The sequence below is a fragment of the Rousettus aegyptiacus genome, unplaced genomic scaffold (genome assembly GCF_014176215.1).
Source record: "Rousettus aegyptiacus isolate mRouAeg1 unplaced genomic scaffold, mRouAeg1.p scaffold_m13_p_3, whole genome shotgun sequence".
NCBI classification, from domain to species: Eukaryota; Metazoa; Chordata; class Mammalia; order Chiroptera; family Pteropodidae; genus Rousettus; species Rousettus aegyptiacus.
Genome location: NW_023416306.1, coordinates 27,422,433 through 27,440,252, shown reverse-complemented (window position 1 = coordinate 27,440,252; position 17,820 = coordinate 27,422,433). Strand labels below are relative to the sequence as shown.

At 48.8% G+C, this 17,820-nt stretch overlaps 1 protein-coding gene across 1 annotated transcript in view; it reads right to left on the bottom strand.

The window, feature by feature from the left end:
• Positions 1 to 17,820, bottom strand: part of GABBR2 (gamma-aminobutyric acid type B receptor subunit 2) — a 328,955-nt gene that overhangs the window by 19,921 nt on the left and 291,214 nt on the right. The window lies entirely within an intron of this gene.

Sequence of the window (17,820 nt, the reverse complement as noted above, 5' to 3'; positions counted from 1 at the left end):
AGAGTTGATTGGATAAGGCGTGGGCCCCTGACCCTAGGCAGCCAATTCAGAGGCTGGTCAGAGACCTCTGAGGTTTCCTAGTACAGAGTGCTCTGCCCAAAGGTGGGGTGGGGTGGGTAGAAAGGACCCTACCCAAGCTCAGGAATTAGAACTGAGAGACTCTGGGGGAGAATCCGGCAGGTGGTGGCAAGAGGAGAATGAAAAAATACATACTGTACATATATTTTTCCTGAACGAGTAAGTTGCAGACATCCTGACCCTTCGCTCCTAAATTTCTAGCATGTATTTCCTAAGAACAAGAAGATTCTCTTATATAACCACACAGGCCAAATTCAAGAAATTTAACACTGATACAGTATATTATCTGATATATTACCCACTTTCAAATTTCACCAATTGGACTAATACTGTCCTTTAAAGCAATTGTGGTTTTTCGGAAGCGGGATCCACTCTGGAACCACGTGCTGCATTTACCCATCATGCCTTTTTTCATCTCCTTTAACCTCAGACAGTTTCTCCGCTTTGGTTTTTCATGCCATCGATATTTCTGAAGTATCCAGTTTAGTTATTCTGTAGAATGTCCCTCAATTTGGGTTTGTCTGACTGTGTTTTCTTAATTAGATTCAGGTTATATGTTCTTGGCAGGAGTCCCACGTAAGTGATGTTTTGGCCTCGTCGGTGCTTTACTTCAGGGGCACTTGATGGCATTTTGTCCGGTTATTGGTGATGTTAACTGTGATTGTTTGGTTGAGATGGTGCCTGCCAGATCTCTCCACTTCAAAGGTACCATTTCCCCCTTGTAATTAATAAATAATCTGTGGGAGATACTTTGACACTGTGTGAGTATCCTGTTCCCCTACAAACATTAACTTAGTGGTTTCAGCATGCATTGATGATTCCTACCTGAGTCACATTACTTTGGTGGCTGCAAACTGGTGATTTTCTAACTCTATCATTCCATTGAAATACTTGGCATTCTACTGTAAACGAGATCTTCCCTCTCTTCTCATTTATTTATATATATCGGTATAGACGTGTGGGTTTCTTTTTAATTCGGTGTCTTATAATCCATTAATATAATTATGCATTTCGATGCTCAGAGTTTTCCAGATTTGGCCAATGGAAAACTCCCTCATGCTGCCTTCTGTGTTGTTTCAATGTGTCCCCATAAATTTTTTGAGCACTTGCCCACTTGGCATAAGATGTTCCAGGCTCTCCTTGTGCTTTTCTTGCCCTGCCCTTGGAATCAGCCATTTCTCCAGACTGTTCTTTTTAGTGAGCGTGGTCTATAGAAACCAAGATCTGGACACTAGATGTGCTCACTCTTTCTGGAGTATCATTACTTCTTGGCCCATCCATCCATCCATCCATCCATGCATTTATCACCATTCTATCTCTATCTCTCATCTATCTATAGATATAAACTCCAACACCGCAGGTTCTTGCTTGCTTTCCCCTATTCCCAATTTATATCTTCCCTCTCCCACAGTGAGATCTCTAGCTTCCAACAACATCAAAATATGCACTCACTTACTCGATGTTTTGTACAAAATAGCTTCAGAATTGCTATGTCTATGTACTATCAACAAATTTACTAAGTAAAGTTGAAGATTTCTTTGCAAATCTGTTTTCCTTTAGAACAGATCTCACCGAAGGTATCTCATCTGAGAACTGTTTCAGGATGTTGTCCTGTTGAGACCCAGGGTAAAGCCACATGCCTGAGGGTAAGGAGTGGGTACTTCCAGGGTCACTCACAGGGAGAAGGGGCACTTTGGCAGGATCCAGGGATATGAAAGGCAGACCTTAGGCAGGTGGGGGATGGAAACACTACTGATTTTGGCCCTGCTCTCTAGGCCTGGCCTTGAAGGCAGGCAATGGCCTGGGAACCTATGAGTTGGGGAAAGATGGTGTTCCCACATGGAAGGAGGAGCTGGGGGTGGTGGGGCCTCTGGGCTCAGGACATTTTGTAACCAGATCATCCAATTGCATGTCCTCTCAGACTTGATTTTTTTTTTGTTATTCTAAGCCACAAAATGCCTTAGCTCAGTCTCTATGGTTCCATGGTCATTGAGTCCACACGTAGACTGGAGTGCTAGAGGGGAGAGGAAGGTTTCCTGAGGCCTCTGCAATGGTGGCAGTGGGTGCTAGTGAAAGACACCCCAGGGGAAGGCGATGTCCAGGAACCACAGTCAGAGTGGCCAGGGCTACAAGTCACCCCAACCCTCACTGCTACTCACTCAGGAGCTGGGCTAGCTTCTACTATGGGTGATGGGAGTTTCCTGATATCTTTTCATTGTTTAACTGAGGAGACTGAGAAAGGACTTGGTTCCAAGGTCAAAAGTGACTTTGTAGCAGATTTCGGTTTTCTCTAATGTCTGACAACCAAGCAGATATCAGAATGCAGTAGCACAGGCCCATGATGGTCATGTGTGAATAGCAAACCCCTTAATGATGATTGTGTCTGTTGTTCTCCAGTGAAAGGCAATAATTCATGGACTCCTAGATTCTCTGTGTAGAGAAAGAGTCTGTCCTATACCCATGTTCGATGTAATGAAAACTCTATTCACAGGAAGCTGACAATGGTTATCTGCCTCGTAGACCTCCAGTGACAAACAGCCCCCTCCACCTGCTCTTGTTGAGATGGTCGTACAGTCTTTTATTGAAGCAGAACCTTTTCCTCCTGTAGCTCCACCCATTGGTCCTTCCTCTGGTGCTCCTTCCCCAGAATAACCCCAAGCTCTCTGCCTGAGTCTGCACATCCTTCCTCAAGACGGGGAGAGTGGTACTGGAGGCACATCGCCTCTTCTCACAGGTCAACCTGGTGGTCCTTTACTCTGCTCCCGCGTACCACTGATCTGTAGCCTAGAATCGAGCTCAGCACTCCAGCTGGTGCTGAGCGAGTCTGCCGCGCCCTTGCTTCAGATCTTGGTTTTCTAAGTATCTACCTCGCACTGGTGATTCAGATGGTCCTTATGATTGAATAAGACCCATCAGGCAATTTTCACTGAACTGATGCTAGATCTGTCTCCCCTCTTCTGCAGTTGACATTCCAGCCTGGTTAGCTTTTGCCTTGTTAGTAATCCCCCTTCTCATGTCCCCATCCTGGTCTGCTCTGACTTCTTTGGATCTGAAACCCTAATTCTTACATCTGGTCTTTCAGTCCATCATCCATCTCAATAAGCTTAAGCACAGCCTTGGCTGCAGAGCTGGGAGGAGAGCAGAAAACCAAGGGCCTACCAAGAGTTCAGAGAAGTCAGTGGTCTCCAAAGGTGGCAGAGATGCCTCTAACCCATCTCCTCCGGATACAGGCACTGATCCAGAAACAAGCCATAACGATCTCCTGGTCATGAGTGTCACACTCACATAGCTCCAGGGCTGTGCACACTGGATATAGATCAGAATGGCAGGGGTTGGGGGTGGTTTTAGGAGTGATGAGGTTCAGGTTCGGGCTAGGGGATGGGGAGTCCGAATAAAGTCAAAAGACCCCTGCCTTGAATCACAAAGCAAACTGTAAGAGCCAGGCCTCATCTTGCCTATTTTTGTCTGATCTGTCCTGATCGTGCCTGGAACCAGAGGAGTTCAGAGTGGTCTGAGCAGTTACACACGAGAAGAGGTGCACCTGACCATGCAACAACATGGGGCGGGGAACCTGGCCACTACCTTAACACTTATTTAGAGTCCTTGTCATGCACCAAAGTGCCACTAGAGGGCACCAAAGAACCGTATGGAGAGCCCCACCAAGAGGCTGCGGCTTATCCTCTTCTAAGGACAGTTACTTCTGTGGCTCCAGGGGGCTGTAAGTGGCGAAGCCCTCAGCAGCATCCTGTGCTATTCTAGAAAGCACCCAATGGCCTTAAAAGAGGGCAGATTTCTAGGCATCATGGAGGACTCCCCACCCCCTTCTGAGGCAGTGGGGATGGGGTGGGGTGGGTACTACTGAGGGGCTGGAGGGCCCAGGCTGTACCTGCCCACAGCACTCACTCTGCTCCCACTGTGGGATGGCCATGCAGCCAAGGGCTGGTGATTACAGGGCCCTGATCCCTGCAGATGCCATGCTGGAACCTCACATAAGGGTCTGAGCCAGGATTTCAGGCCCACTTTCCTGCACAGCTGTGGACTGCAGCATCTCCACTGGCCCAAGAATGTTTCCCTTGCTCTGGATACTGGCCTATAAGATATTTCAACTTGCTTTTTTCTCTTTGTTATTTTTTATTTTATTTTATTTTATTTTATTTATTTTTTTGCTTACTTGCTTCTCACCTGGGCAATTACGTAAGTATCATTCATTTATTCATTCACTAATCCATTCAATACATAACTATCAAGCACTACCACTTGACAGGTATTGTTCTGGGCATGGGGAATGCAGCAGTCACCAGGACTGACAGGAGCCCTATCTTCATGGGTCTTCCATTCTAGTAAGATCAGGATGATTCTCTAGGAGGCGGCCTCAGAGGGAGAGCTCATGGACCTCACCAAGAACAGCTGCCCTAAGAACACCAAAGGCTGCTTGTCATGCGTGATAATGATGTGCTAGTTGCTGAGCTGTGGAGCTCTATACACATCATCTTGTTGAAGCCTCATAAGAATCCAACAGGGTGTTGCATTCACTTTACAGATGAGGTAGCTGAGGCACAGAGAGGTTCAACAACTTGCCCCAAATGTCCAGCTAGTGTCAGAGCTGAAATTCAAACCCAAGTCTGACTCCCAAACCAGTGTTTTTCCTTCCTCACCATGTGCTCTCTCAAACCTGCCTTGCCTCTCTCAAGCATCCTGTAAAATTCCAAAGAGACAGTGGGTATAACCCTGCTCTATAAACTGTGAGGTGCTACCTGTGGGAGGAATGACTTAATTGCTAAACATTCAATAGAGGCCTCCCCGGAAGCCCCCGGAGCTCTGTGAAGGCTGTGCTTTGGTGCTGCAAGCTGAATGCAAGCTGATAAAATACTCTTCCTGCCTGAAGGGGTGCAGTGCCCAGCAGAGAGCCCACACCTGTCTGTGATGGCCAGAGGCTGCAAGTGCTCACACCTGACTCCTGGTCCAGCCGCTGCTCAGCAGGAGGTGTGCAGAAGCTGCTGGGGGGAAAGCCTTCCCATCTGTGCAGTGAAAGGAGAGCAGCTGGCCCGAGAGTCCCTCTGCATAATGCAATTATTCACAATGTAGGTCAGTGGCCCCTGCAAACATCCTGCTTTGTCAGGCCACAAAAATGAACAGGCATGGGGTCCGGGCATGGGTTGAGGCATGGAGGCCTGAAAGGTCAGAGGCCTTGGTCCTGTTAGTGACTTGCTGGGTGACTTTGGGAAAGTCCCTGCCTTTTTCTAGACCCCAGTTACCCATTCACAGGGTGAGCCCAGGGATTAATTTACAGTATAGTTAATATGAGCCTGAATCATAGAGGGATGACTATAGTTGCACTACATTCACTCATTCGGAATCGACTCGCTCAGTATTTCTCACATGCCTACTGTGTGCCGTGTACTGTGCTCCATGCTGGGGCCCAGGTGTGTAAGACCGACACGATGCTTGCCTTCCCGGAGCGTGCATTCTAGTGGAGGGCACAGAAGGTTGACGAACCACACGGCACAGCTATGAGTAGGGCGATGAGATGAATTCATAAAGGGAGGTACAATGTATTTTGAGGGGTGCCTCCAGGGGAACTTACTTCAGATCAGGTAGTCTGAGAAGGCTCTTCTGAACTGGTGACATTTAGCCTGAAACCTGAATAATGAGAGACCGGCTCTGTGAAAACCTAAGGGGAGAGCCTTCCTAGGAGAGGGAACGGCAAGGGAGAAGAACCTGAAATGGCAAAGACTTTGGCATATTTTAGGAACCAAAAGGAGGCCAGTGTGGCTGGAGTGCAAAGAGTGAGGGGCCAGCACACAACCCACCTGGGGAGCTTGTTAACAGGCAGATCAGGGCAGCAGGTCTGGACGCTGCAGTTCTAACGCGCTCCTAGGTGATGCTGATGCTGCTGGTCCAGGGACCGCCCTTTGGGCAGCAAGGCATTAAAGGCTCTTAAACAAGAGTGTGACATTTGGTCCTCAGCTTAGCAGATCTTTGGTTAAGAATGAAGATGCGTTTGCCACTCACACACCTCTGACACAAAGTGACAGCTCAGAACAAGGGCAGACTTGATACTGCTTGTCTGTGTGTTCTGACCTTGGACCAGACCCTGGCAGTACTGTGTCTGTATGTCCTGCGTGGGACAGGCCAGGGCAGTGAGGGCTGGGCAGGGATTTGATCCAGGCAGGGGCCGGGGTGGGGAGCCTGAGCAGCGCGTGAAGGGGGCCACGGGCTTCCGCTGTGATCACGGGGCTCTTGGCTCCAGTCCCATCGCCTTTTTATGCTGCCACTGCTTGCTGGGGTGGCTCAGGTTCTCAAGCCCCACCTGGCCAGTGCTTCTCTGAAGGAGGGGGTGCCGTCTGCCTTCTGACCAGTTCCCAGAAGCTGGCTCTCAGAACTTTCGCCCTGGACCATTCCTTTTTTGTTAAAATTTTAAATTAGATTTTTGAAATATATGGCAAAATTGGTAGGTTAGTATACGTGTGTATAGAAATGGGAGTCTGAGTGTGCGTGGCGGGGAGGGGGTGATGTCTCACTTTCGGGCTGCATTTCAAATTCTTGAGATGCTTCTCTGTTCCTGGGCAGGTGAGTTGACACGGCCTTTTTTGGGGAGGTCCGTGTGTGGGAGTCCCATCAAGGAAATGGGCAGGAAGGGGAAAGGGCACTTTGTTCAGCTCCCAAGTCCATCTCTTGCCAGCTGTGTGACTTTGAACACATCTCTAAGCCTTTCTGAGCATTTGGCTTCCTTGTCTGCAACTTCCCAGTGCTGGCAAGACGATCAAAGGAGGGAACTGGTATGTTTAGCAGCCTTTAGAGACTGGAAAGTCTGCTCCTTATGAGTAAACCTTCATCATTATCTCCAAGTGCAGAGTCACTGAGTGCTGGATCCGGGAGGAACCTTCCAGATCCCTCCGGGGCTGGGCTGCTTATCTCAACAGCAGCAGCCCCACATCTCTGAGGCAGCAAAGCTAGGAGCTGTCGTTTCAAGGTAAGATTTTTTTTTTTTTTAAGAATATTTGATTGCGAGTTTGGGTGAATGTTTTCAGAATCCCAGATCTGGAAGGGACCTGTGAGATCACCTGCCAGGGTTTCCCAACGTGGGTACTTCCGGCATTGTTTTCTTTGGGAGGGGTGCGGTTCTTTGTCGTGAAGGACTGTCCTGTTCAGTGCAGGACACTGAGAACTCCTGGCACCCGGGCACTAACTGCCAGGAATGTTCTCTATTCACTGTGACAGCCCAAATATCCCTCCCCCAACTTCCTATTTCCAAATACTAAGAGGGTTTTGCACTAGTCTAATTCCTTTTTACAGATGGAGAAACTGAGGCCAAGAGAAGGACTCATAACAAGCGGGTGACTGAGTGGAGACCGAGAAGCAGGCGTGCTGACCCGTTCTATGCCCCGGGCCATGCTGTGGATTGGCACAGGCGGGGCTGGCCTTGTGGGCGGCTCACCAGTCAGCATTTATCAGGACTTACAGTTCACGGGGACTGGGCCCTGACACGGCAGCCCCCTGGAGCTGGATGAGGGCGGACTTCTGAATTTTGGATGTATCCAGTCTGCTGGTGCTGTGCACCCTTGCTCAGGTACACCAAAGGCGGCTTCCAGAGCAGCAGGCACGGGGCCCAGAGCCACTTGCCTGATGCCTGCTGGCTACACCCTCACAGAGTTCTGCTTTTCGGAGGGGAGAGGTGGCAGGAACCCAGCTGAAGAGGACAAGGAGCACAGGCACAGCATTAGGATGCCAGTGGGCCAGCAGGACCTCCGCCTGGTCCTGTTCAGCCAGGCATCCTGAGTTTGACCTTGGAATCTGGCGAGAAATTCTGTGGCCGTGTAAGGGTCATAGCTGGGCTGGGATGGTCTTGGGGGAGTTAAGGGCTGACAAGAGAGTAATAGGTCCTAACATTTCTAGCCCTTTGCAGCTCACAAATGCGTTCGCACTAGGATCTGTTTTTGTCTCTTTGATCTTGACCTCAGGGCACTCTGGTGAAGGAGCCAGGAATTTTATACCCACGCTGCAGGTGAGGAAACAGGCTCAGAGAGGACAAGAGACTTGCTTAAGGTGACATGGCAAGTCAGAGGCAAGGTCAAGCCAGACCTCTTTCCTGCAAAGAAGGGGATGGGCGTGCAGCTCAACTTTTGTCATTCCCTGCAGTCTGGCTCTGCAGTCTGGCTCCTCCACCCTGTGGGGGAGGCCTTCGGAGGTGTCCCTGTTCTCCTCGGCCCTGTCTGGGGCCTCTGGGGCAAGCCCGGAGCAGGAGGAACTCACTGGTATTGCTGCCAAATCCAAAGCCAAGAGGTGCTGGGTCATGGGGGCCTTCACAGGCACATTGTAAACAGGCAATGGCACTGCCTCTCCTTAGGCACTGGCTTTGTGGTCTGCAGCACCTGACCAGCAAGAGGGGCATGGCATTGTGCACGTTTCAGAGCCTGACGCTGCTGGGTCATGACAGACCAGTGCCCAAACACATGCTTCCCCAGATGAAATGATGACCCAGCAACTGGGGAGAAGGGGGTCTCTCAGCACATCCTCAAGAGAGAAGGTCACCAGGGATGGCTGGGCATCGGGGGTGGTGGGGGGTGAGTGGGGGGTAGGGAGTGAGAATGCCTGTTACCTTGAGCATGTTAGGGAAAGAAACTTGTGGCCCTTGGTGGGTGTGGGCCGTAGATATATTTTACTTGACCTACATGACGTTTAAAAGTTTTAGACTTCAGAGCCAGTGTTTAAAACACAGGTGATTTTGCTTGAATGCCCAGGTTTCTGGCTTCTTTTGGAAATGGAACTCTGGGCGGCAGAGGGCCTGCCTCATGAGCTGGACGCTTCTGCCGCTGTCCCAGGTCTGGGCTGCCTGTCCAGCATGTCCCCAGTAGTCCTTGCACCAGAGGCAAGCGAATGCTTAGGAGAGCTTTTAATTCTAAGGACATTTCTGAAGTGTAACAAATGTTCTTTCTCAAGTTGGTAAAAGGACTGGGAGAGACTAGGCGATGACTGAGAACAGCTGATGTGACGGAGGAAGGCACCGAGTTGTACGTCAGTGTTGGAGGGAGTGTGGCTAGACGAGCATTCCCTTCTGGGAGAGCCGCGGCTTTGCGGGAAAACGTCACTCTGGAAGGGGAATGCCATGGGCATCAAGTATTCCAAAACCGCTGTGGGAGCCCGGAAAGGGAGGAGGGAGGAGAGAATCAAAAGGAGAGATAGAAGAGAAGAGAGGCAGGAAGAAGGAGGGAAGCTGGTTGGGCCGCTGGTTCCTTCCCCACAGACTTCCACACCTTCTGGAAGTTCTGCTAAAACTCAGGAAAAGCTTGATGGGCAAGAGGAGAATGCTGGTGAACCTGGCACAGGGCCTGAGAGTGGCCCTGGGTGCTGTGGGTGGAAGAGAGACAGTATCTGTGGGCCAGGGGCGGTCGGACATCAGGGGGACTGAAGAGAAGGGAAACTGTGCCTACGAAAAGGCCTAGGAAAGAACCAAAATCTAGCAGGCTCAGGACATCTCCAGGCCTCCCCATCTTGGGAATTTGAGGTAATTCTTTCTGGATCTCAAGGCCCGCAAGGCCCCAGCTGACATTGAGATGTGCCGCTGGGCTAACTAGTCACATGGTCATCCAAGTTTTGTAGAAGCAGAGTTATTGAGTGGAAGTTTGTGCTGATCAACCTTGGGTAAGCAAGCCCCTTCCCCTCTGAGGGCCCTCGAATGCCAACATTAGGTGATTCTCTGGTGGCAACAACAGAAAAGAAGCAGATGACCCCCCAGGCTCAGCTGCCTGGAGTCTGGTTTGCACCCACCCACCCTCGATAGGACCAGGATGCCCAGCCCTTATGCCCCGACCTGGCCGGGCGGAAGTCTGCAGGAGAGAGTTTCTCAGGGCACAAGTGGGAGCCACTGTGGCCAAACCACCTCTAACCTGAGAGCAGAAGCTTCCTTCGTGCAGCCCTGGGACCAGCCTGACCCGCACACAGGTGGCTGCCTGGGCAGCAGGCAGGGGCAGGAGGGCCATACGGTGAGACTCCGTGGGCCCTGACCCGGGCGGGCAGGGGAATGGATAGAACAATGAAAGGAGAGTAGAGAGACACAAAAGGGGCTGAAGAAAAGAAAAAATGATGCCTCTCAGATGCTGACAGGGTACAGTAAAATTCTGAGATGTTGTAAATTAAAGCCTGAGCATAAACAAAAACAATAGTTTAATACGGGATGGTCGTTTGGTCCCTCTGTGATTGGACCCCACATATCTATCCAGCCTCAACTCCCATCACCAACCTCATGTGGCCGGGACCCTCCTCTCCCCTCGTGGTCCTTTACTGCACTGCGTTCTGGTCCTGGGGCGCCCTTTCTCACACTGCACCCATTCCTCCATCTTTTAAATCTTCCCGGGTCCTCGCACCCTACCCCTCCGAGGCCACTGTGCTTCCTGCCTCTCTCTTTGGGGAGGACCACTGCCTCCTGTTGGAGATCTTTTTGCTCCTCCTCTCTCACTGCTCCCACCATCCCCTTCGCTCCTTGTTCTCCCTCCGTCCCCCCAACGCTTACTGACTGCTCACTGCGTGCCAGATGCTGGGCTCAGTGAGTCATACACTACGCATTTAATCCAATCACCTAGTGACATGCTCAAGGTAACGGGCATTCAATGACAGAGTACCTAACTCCCCAAACCCTGGCTTTGAACCACAAATCTAGAACTGCCCAGCCTTTGGACCTCTCAGCTCAGACCCCAGGCGGTTGAGCTGGCCCTCCTTGGCCCTGGCCTGGGCATGCCCATGCCACGGCTCTCGTCACCCTCTCACGGGGTCTGCTGTTCTGCACACGGCCTGGCGGGTGGTTCACGGAGACTCCCTGCTGTCAAGTCCAAGCCCAGCTTGGTGTGAAATGGGAGGTGACAGAACTAGGGTGCGAAGATGCTCTAAATCAGGAAGCTGGAGCATGTGGAATCCTGGACAGAGCTACTATGCTCCGCGTTGCTGTGCACGTGCACTCAATTTTATGGTTTTTAATGTTATTAGATCTGCCTAATAATCCTAGGAGTTTAGCGGGGCCATCAGTCTCACTCCCGTTTTGTACAGGGAACACTGAGCCCAGGAACAAGCTGTAACTTACCCAGGGACACACGGTGAGAAACCCGAGGACCTGGAGCTTGAGCCTGGTGTCCTTACTCCTAGCCCAGGGCCCTCTCCCTTGTTCGTGCTCTTCCCTGGAACTCTGGCTCATTCTGGGAGTCGCAGCTCACCACAAAGAAAGGAAGCCGACTGCCCGGGTGAGCCTCGCGTATTCCCTCTTGCATTCCTTGCTGCACCTCAGATTTTAGTTTGCCCTCTGCTGAAAGGCAGCAGGGTGACACCACAGTGACCTGGGGTAATGGACCGCTTCTGGCCTCACCGCCGGACAAGGGCTCTGATGGAGGTCTGTCATGTGCTCACTCTGAGCCCCAGGTTCTCCTCTGAGGAAAGATGGAGTCGCCTGCTTTGAGGGTTGTTCTGAGCATCGAGCAAGAGCCCAGAAAACAAAAGACTACACAGCCCGGACATAAATGTGCCCGTGGTAACGCGTGTGAGAACAATGCATCCATTTCATTTGCCTGTTGTCATTCCGGGAGACAAGCGGGTTGGGAGCCCCAAAAGTGCAGTGTTGCAAAGATTGTTCCAAAATCGGATACTGTAATTGGAGCTGCCGCTGTTGGCTGTGCGCGGGAGCCCCTGGGCAGCCACGGGCCCTGGGAGAGTGTGCATGCCCCCTCTTCGCTCTGCAATGGGGATCATCTTTCTGGGTCAGTTTCCTTCTGCCCTGACAGTGCTTGCTCCTCGGCACCAATGACGGAGTTTCCAGTATGGACACGATGCTCCACCTCATTATAACTTTGAAGCTGTTCTCAACTCATCTCACGCACACCCATTAGTAATACACACACACACACATACATATATGTGTATATATGTATACGTATGTGTTCTGAGGTTATACTATTAAACTATTCTATTTTGTACAATCGTACCACTTTTGGGCTTGAAGAGACTCAAGTATCTTCTTTCACTTCTCTCCTTAGTGTGCTGTCCCTGCCAAGAGTTTGGCTAACCTTTCTATGCACAACTCTGGCGATGAGACACTCACTACCTCCTAAGGAAGCCCAGTTAATTTTGGAATAGGTCAGAGTAAAATGTAAACGTTCTTCCTCATCTTAAGCTGAAATCTGTAGCCCCAGAATTTCCCCCACAGATCCCGAGCTCTGCATTCTGTGGCCCTGCAGGTCATGGCTCCTCCCTTGGCCCCAGGACAGTCCCTCTGAAGCTTAGGGACAGTGATTGTGTCCGTCAGAGCCTTTTCTTTGCTGGGCTATATCAACCCTTCCTCCATGGCATAGGTTCTTACTCTTTCCCCATTCTGGTCACACTTCATCTTGTCACTATGTCCATAGGGGTTGGGGCCTGTAGGGGAACACAAGTCTCCAAGAGGATCTGAGTAGAATGAGAATGTTGTCCCTGCCCCTCGCTTAGAGTCCTATTCACCTGGGGCTGTTCCCTGAGCTTGCAGTTAGTTAATTTGCAGCCAAACCACACCATGGAGCTTGGCCCACCACATTGTCATTGTCCACATTTAAGGGAATATTGGTGCTTGGGACACACACACACACATGTACACACACATACACACCCACCTAGTTTCCCTAGGAATCTAAGGAACCATATATCATGTGATGCAGAACCCCCGAGCGTTCTCTCTGCACCAGGAGAAATGCCCTGGTGGCCTCCTCGTCATCCCTCGTGACACTTCAGGGTCTCCCTTTCCATGCAGGATGTGCCACCTCGTGTGAAATTTCAAAGATAGGCCCCCAAAGGCTACTGGTAGGTGGCCAAAATGATCTCACTGCTCCCCACCAAAAAAAAAAAAAAATTAAAAAGACTCAAATGAGAGGAGGGGAGTGGGCAATCCAGAAACAAGAGGAGTTGGGAAATACGAACAGGGATGTAGAATGCAGATTTAAGGAGAGTTGAAGTTGTATGTTTTTCCTGTGAACCAAAGAATGTGACATTTTACACAGCGAAAGTAAGCACAGAACTGCCTCTAATGTTAACTTAGCATTTTTCGCATATATAATCACATGCACCCCATAGCAATCCCATGCAAGGTAGAACAGGAAGTATCAGCCCTATTTATAGACAAGGAAACTGAGGCTCAGAGAGGTTCAGTGGACTGACCAAAGGTAATGAAAGAGTGGCAGAGGCTGGCACTCCCCCGAGGTACCATCTGCTCACCCACAGTTCTTAGCCCCTTTACAGTTAAGGAGGGGATCACATTACTAATTCTGGCCCATGGGCTGTGGGAGGAAGTGAAATTCGACCCTTGTGGGCTGAAGTCTAGAAGAGCTATCCTAAGATTTATGAGATGCCTCTTGTTGAAGCCCAGATCATTGAGCTGCCTCATGGAAGATGGTTCCTCTAGAATCACAGGTGGACTTTGTAAGACAGAGAAATAGACCTTTGATGCATTTGGCTACGGAGATTTAGGGGTTCTTTATTACCGCAGCCTAGCCCAGCTTATTCTAACTAATTCAGAAAGGCAGTTACATTTGTTTTTATGTTATCACTTGTCAGGCACTGTGGTAAGGACTTTGCACATGTCACCTCATGCAATACTTGAAGCTGTGAGAAAAGGATTATTCTTTCTCTTTGCTGTGTGGGAAAATGGAGACAGAGGAGTGAAGCCACTTGCCCAGGGTCACAGAGCCACTGGAGCATGGACCTGGGATCTGAATCTGGGTCTATCTGATTGGAAAGCCTCGGTGAACTCTGGCGATTTGCAGAAACAGATGGCTATTGTGTTCCAACACCCCGATGGGCTAAACGCTTCCTTTGAAGATGGAAGATTGCGCAGATTGCTTTTCTCATTCAGATTTTATGCCCGAGTAAAATCCTTGTGCTCTAATTTATTATAGCAACACTGATTTTCCAATTTTAAGACAACAATGCAGCTTGAAATAAAATAGGAAGAAAACACTGAAACATTTGACATCTTTGGTTCAGATCCTTATCACATCTTGCTCGAACTGTTCAGGGCCCGCCTCATTTTCCCCTTCTGCCTCCTGTCTCCTCCATTTGGAGTGCCTCTCAGAGCCACTTGTCTAAAACAAAGTCTGAGCACCCTCCCTCCTGTGCAAAACCCGCCAAGGCTCCTTGTTCCCCCCAGTAGTACTTCCTAAATGATAGTGCTCAGACCATGTCACATCAACATGCAGCCATGAAAAAGAATTCCATGGCCAAGGAAGTTTTGGACAGGCTAATACATTGTTTTTATTATTAAAAGTTAAAATTTTTAGTTAAAATATTAAACTGCGGGACTTTTTTTTAGAGATTTAACATGCGAAAGCCCATTGTACATTTCTCAGAGGTGGATAGATAGCTTCTCGGATTTCTTAAACCCTTGGATTATGAAATCTCCCCATTCCTTTTATTTTGGGACAGCTAATGAGATTAATATTCTATGTCATATACTTTTGGAGGATATTGGAGTTTAGGATAAAGGCTGAGATTCTCAGCTTAATATTCAAGTTCTGCTGGGATCTGGACCCAGGTCACTCTCCATTCTCATCTCATAATCCCTTGTCTCTGTCTACCCCAGGGTCTGACTTCTCCCCCTCCCTCCCCTGGACATCTTCCTGTTCACCCTATCACTCAGTCTTAGGTTGCGGGGTTCTCTGAGCTGTGACCTAGAGAGAAAACAAGGGTTGAGGAACAATGTCAGAAACTTAACACAATGCAACCTCTATTTGGGAGAATGTTAGAAACACTCTATTAGTGACGTGGCTGAGATGAAAATGGGAATGATGATTGCGCGACTAATTGAAAGCCATATGTTTACCGAGGCTCAAAGAATCCCTTTTAGAAACGGAAACCGGGCCTGCGTATGCCAATGAACAAGGCAAAATGGGTGCACATTGGAAACAAAAAGCACCAAGATATGCTGGGCAGAACCAAAGATATCAACGTAATTAATAAAGTAATTAACATGCACAGGAAACGCAAAAGCTGCCAGGAGGCTGATAAGAGAGGGTTATTAAAAAAGAATGAGCAGTGTAGCAGAGAAGTGAAATGAAGTTTTGCATTTCTTTTTTTTATCACGGACCCCCAAAATACTCTATGAGTAATAAACAGGCCTTGACTTGCTGCAAAAACACCAATGAGCCCAGGGCTGTTGACTCTCTCCCTAGCAAAACAAATAGGTCGAGCAATCGATCAGCCAGCCAGTCGCTGAAAATATGGGGTGGCGCTTAGTCTAGGACTGGAGACCCACACCGGTGGTATGGTTGATGATAAGGTGGTTGAAGAAGCCAGCCCTGGGGATCAGACTGCCTGAGCTCTAGTTCCAACTCTGCCACTTACAAACAACGGGACCTACGACATCTATTTAACCTTGTTGTTGCCACCTGTAAAATGGGCCCAAACATAGTACCTCCTCATTGGATTGAGGCTGAATGGACTGATACCTGTAAAGCCCCTATACCAATGCTTGGCCTGAGTGAATGGCTTGGACAGGGTCAGCTGTTATTATCAGCACCTTCTGCAAGGCAACCTACCTGAAAAGGCTCCCTGATAACATGTAAGTTCAGAACATGTTTCGAAGGATTCATTAAGAAAGGCAGACCAAACTCGTGTTCACTCATGTCGTTTTCCTGTGTCTGCTTCCCGGGGCCTTCCAGGTGGAAACAGGCATCCAAAGGCCAGTTTAAACTGGTAGCTCATCCTCAGTTGCCCTTCTGGTCTCAGATTTTAGGTAAGTCTATGCCTTGATGTTCCCCTCAGAAAGATGAGGGGGGTCTGTCTAGGTGATTTCTTAGGTCATTTCAAGCTCTGAAATTCTGATTCCACACTAGGTGCACAGGCAAGTGATTAGGAGAGCAAAAATGACCCTCCTTGGAGGCTCCTTCTCTTCCTCCTGTTCCTCCTTGGCTGTCTTCCAGCTCTATTCCTGGCACCAAAGTCCTCCTGGGCCTTCAGCCTAGAAGCTGCAGTTGTAGGGCTGCTGCGCCTCCCTCATCAACACCTCCACTTGCTCTGAGCCCTGGGGCTTGGCCCTCTGCCCTTCTCGCCAACAGGACACCTCAGCCGTGCCCTTCGGTGCGCATGCTCTCTGACCCTCACAGTACCACCTCCCCAGCCTGTCCCTCCCTCAGAGATGTCTGTCTCCCCGCTCTCACTTTTCTCCTTTTTTCAAATGTTGATGAAAACCTTTTTTTCAAACACACAGAGAAGTTGAATGGTACGATGGACACTTGTGCATCCTCCTCCAGGAAGAGTCGCCGACTGCTACCATTTTGCTATATCTGCTCTTTCTCAAAACGTGCGCGTGCATGTACACACATACACACATGCACGTGCTTTCCCCTAAACCGTTTGAAAGTGAATTTCAGATTCTATGACACTTCAGCATGAATGAACACATCGTCCTACATAACCACAGTATTATCATACCTAAAAACGTAACACTAACCCTATGATATTATCTGATAACCACAATAAACTTTGATAAAGGGCTCATCATGTTGTTTGGCTACTGAAACTCCTTTGATGGCTCCCGCTGCCTCCAGGTTCAAGCGCAAGCTTCCTCGAGCCCTGAACCTATTTTCTACCCACAAGCAACCAGATTCAGCTGCTTCTTGATCTGTTCTCCAGATATACACTACACTTTCCTGCTTAAAGAGTTCATCCACCTGGAATGCCATTGCTTCCAATATCTTCTCCTTGAGGTTTTGCCTATCATTTAAAGCTTGGCCAAAATTCTGTGTTGTCCTAGGAAACTTCTAAGTTCTTTCTAGATGAAATGCATCTTTCTTTTCACATCTCCATAACACGTGGGAAGCCGATGTGATGACATATGTCATATATGGAGGAAGACAGAGACAAAAAGCTTACAGAGAAATTAAACTTATCCCTGATCGAACCGTGCCTGAAGTCCACATTACCCCTGGACCTTTCCAGGATGCCAATACATTCTCTCTACTGTGTACTCCAGTTTGAGTTACTTGCAATCAAAAACATCCTAATGAACACGGTAGGGACTGGGGCTGACAGTCCTGTGAAGCAACAGTAGAGAAACACAATGCATTATGAATCAGTTGCATTGGACACTTGCTGTTCCCTAAGAGCATTTTTTCCTGCTTCCTACCCTTGCTTTGGAATGTCCTTCACCTGGAATACCCTCATGTACCCTTTCCTGTCGTTTTTAAAAATTGAGATAAAATTCACATAACAAAAATCACCATTTAAACCATCAGTGGTTTTAATATATTTACAATGTTGTTCAACTATCACCACTACCTGATTCTATATAATTTCATCATCCCCAAAAGAAACTTCATTCCTCTGAGCAGTCATCCCCCAAACTCTTTCCCTAGCCCCTAATTTATTTTCTGTCTCTATGGCTTTGCCTATTCTGGCCTTTTTATATAGATGAAATCACATAATACACGGCGTTTTGGTGTTTGGCTTCTTTCACTGAGCAAATGTTTTCAAGGTCCATCCATGTTGTAGCATCTGTTGGACCTTCATTCCTCTTTATGGCTGAATAATATTCTATTGTCCAGATATGCCACATTCTGTTTATCCATTCATCGGTTGATAGCTGCTTCCACTGTTTTTGCTACTGTGAATAATGCTGCTGTGAGCATCCACATACACCTTTTCATTTTTCTCGCGTGTATAGCTAGGAGTGGAGTTGCTGGGTCATATGGCAACTCTGTTTAACTTTCTGAGGAACTTCCCGGCTGTTTCACAAAG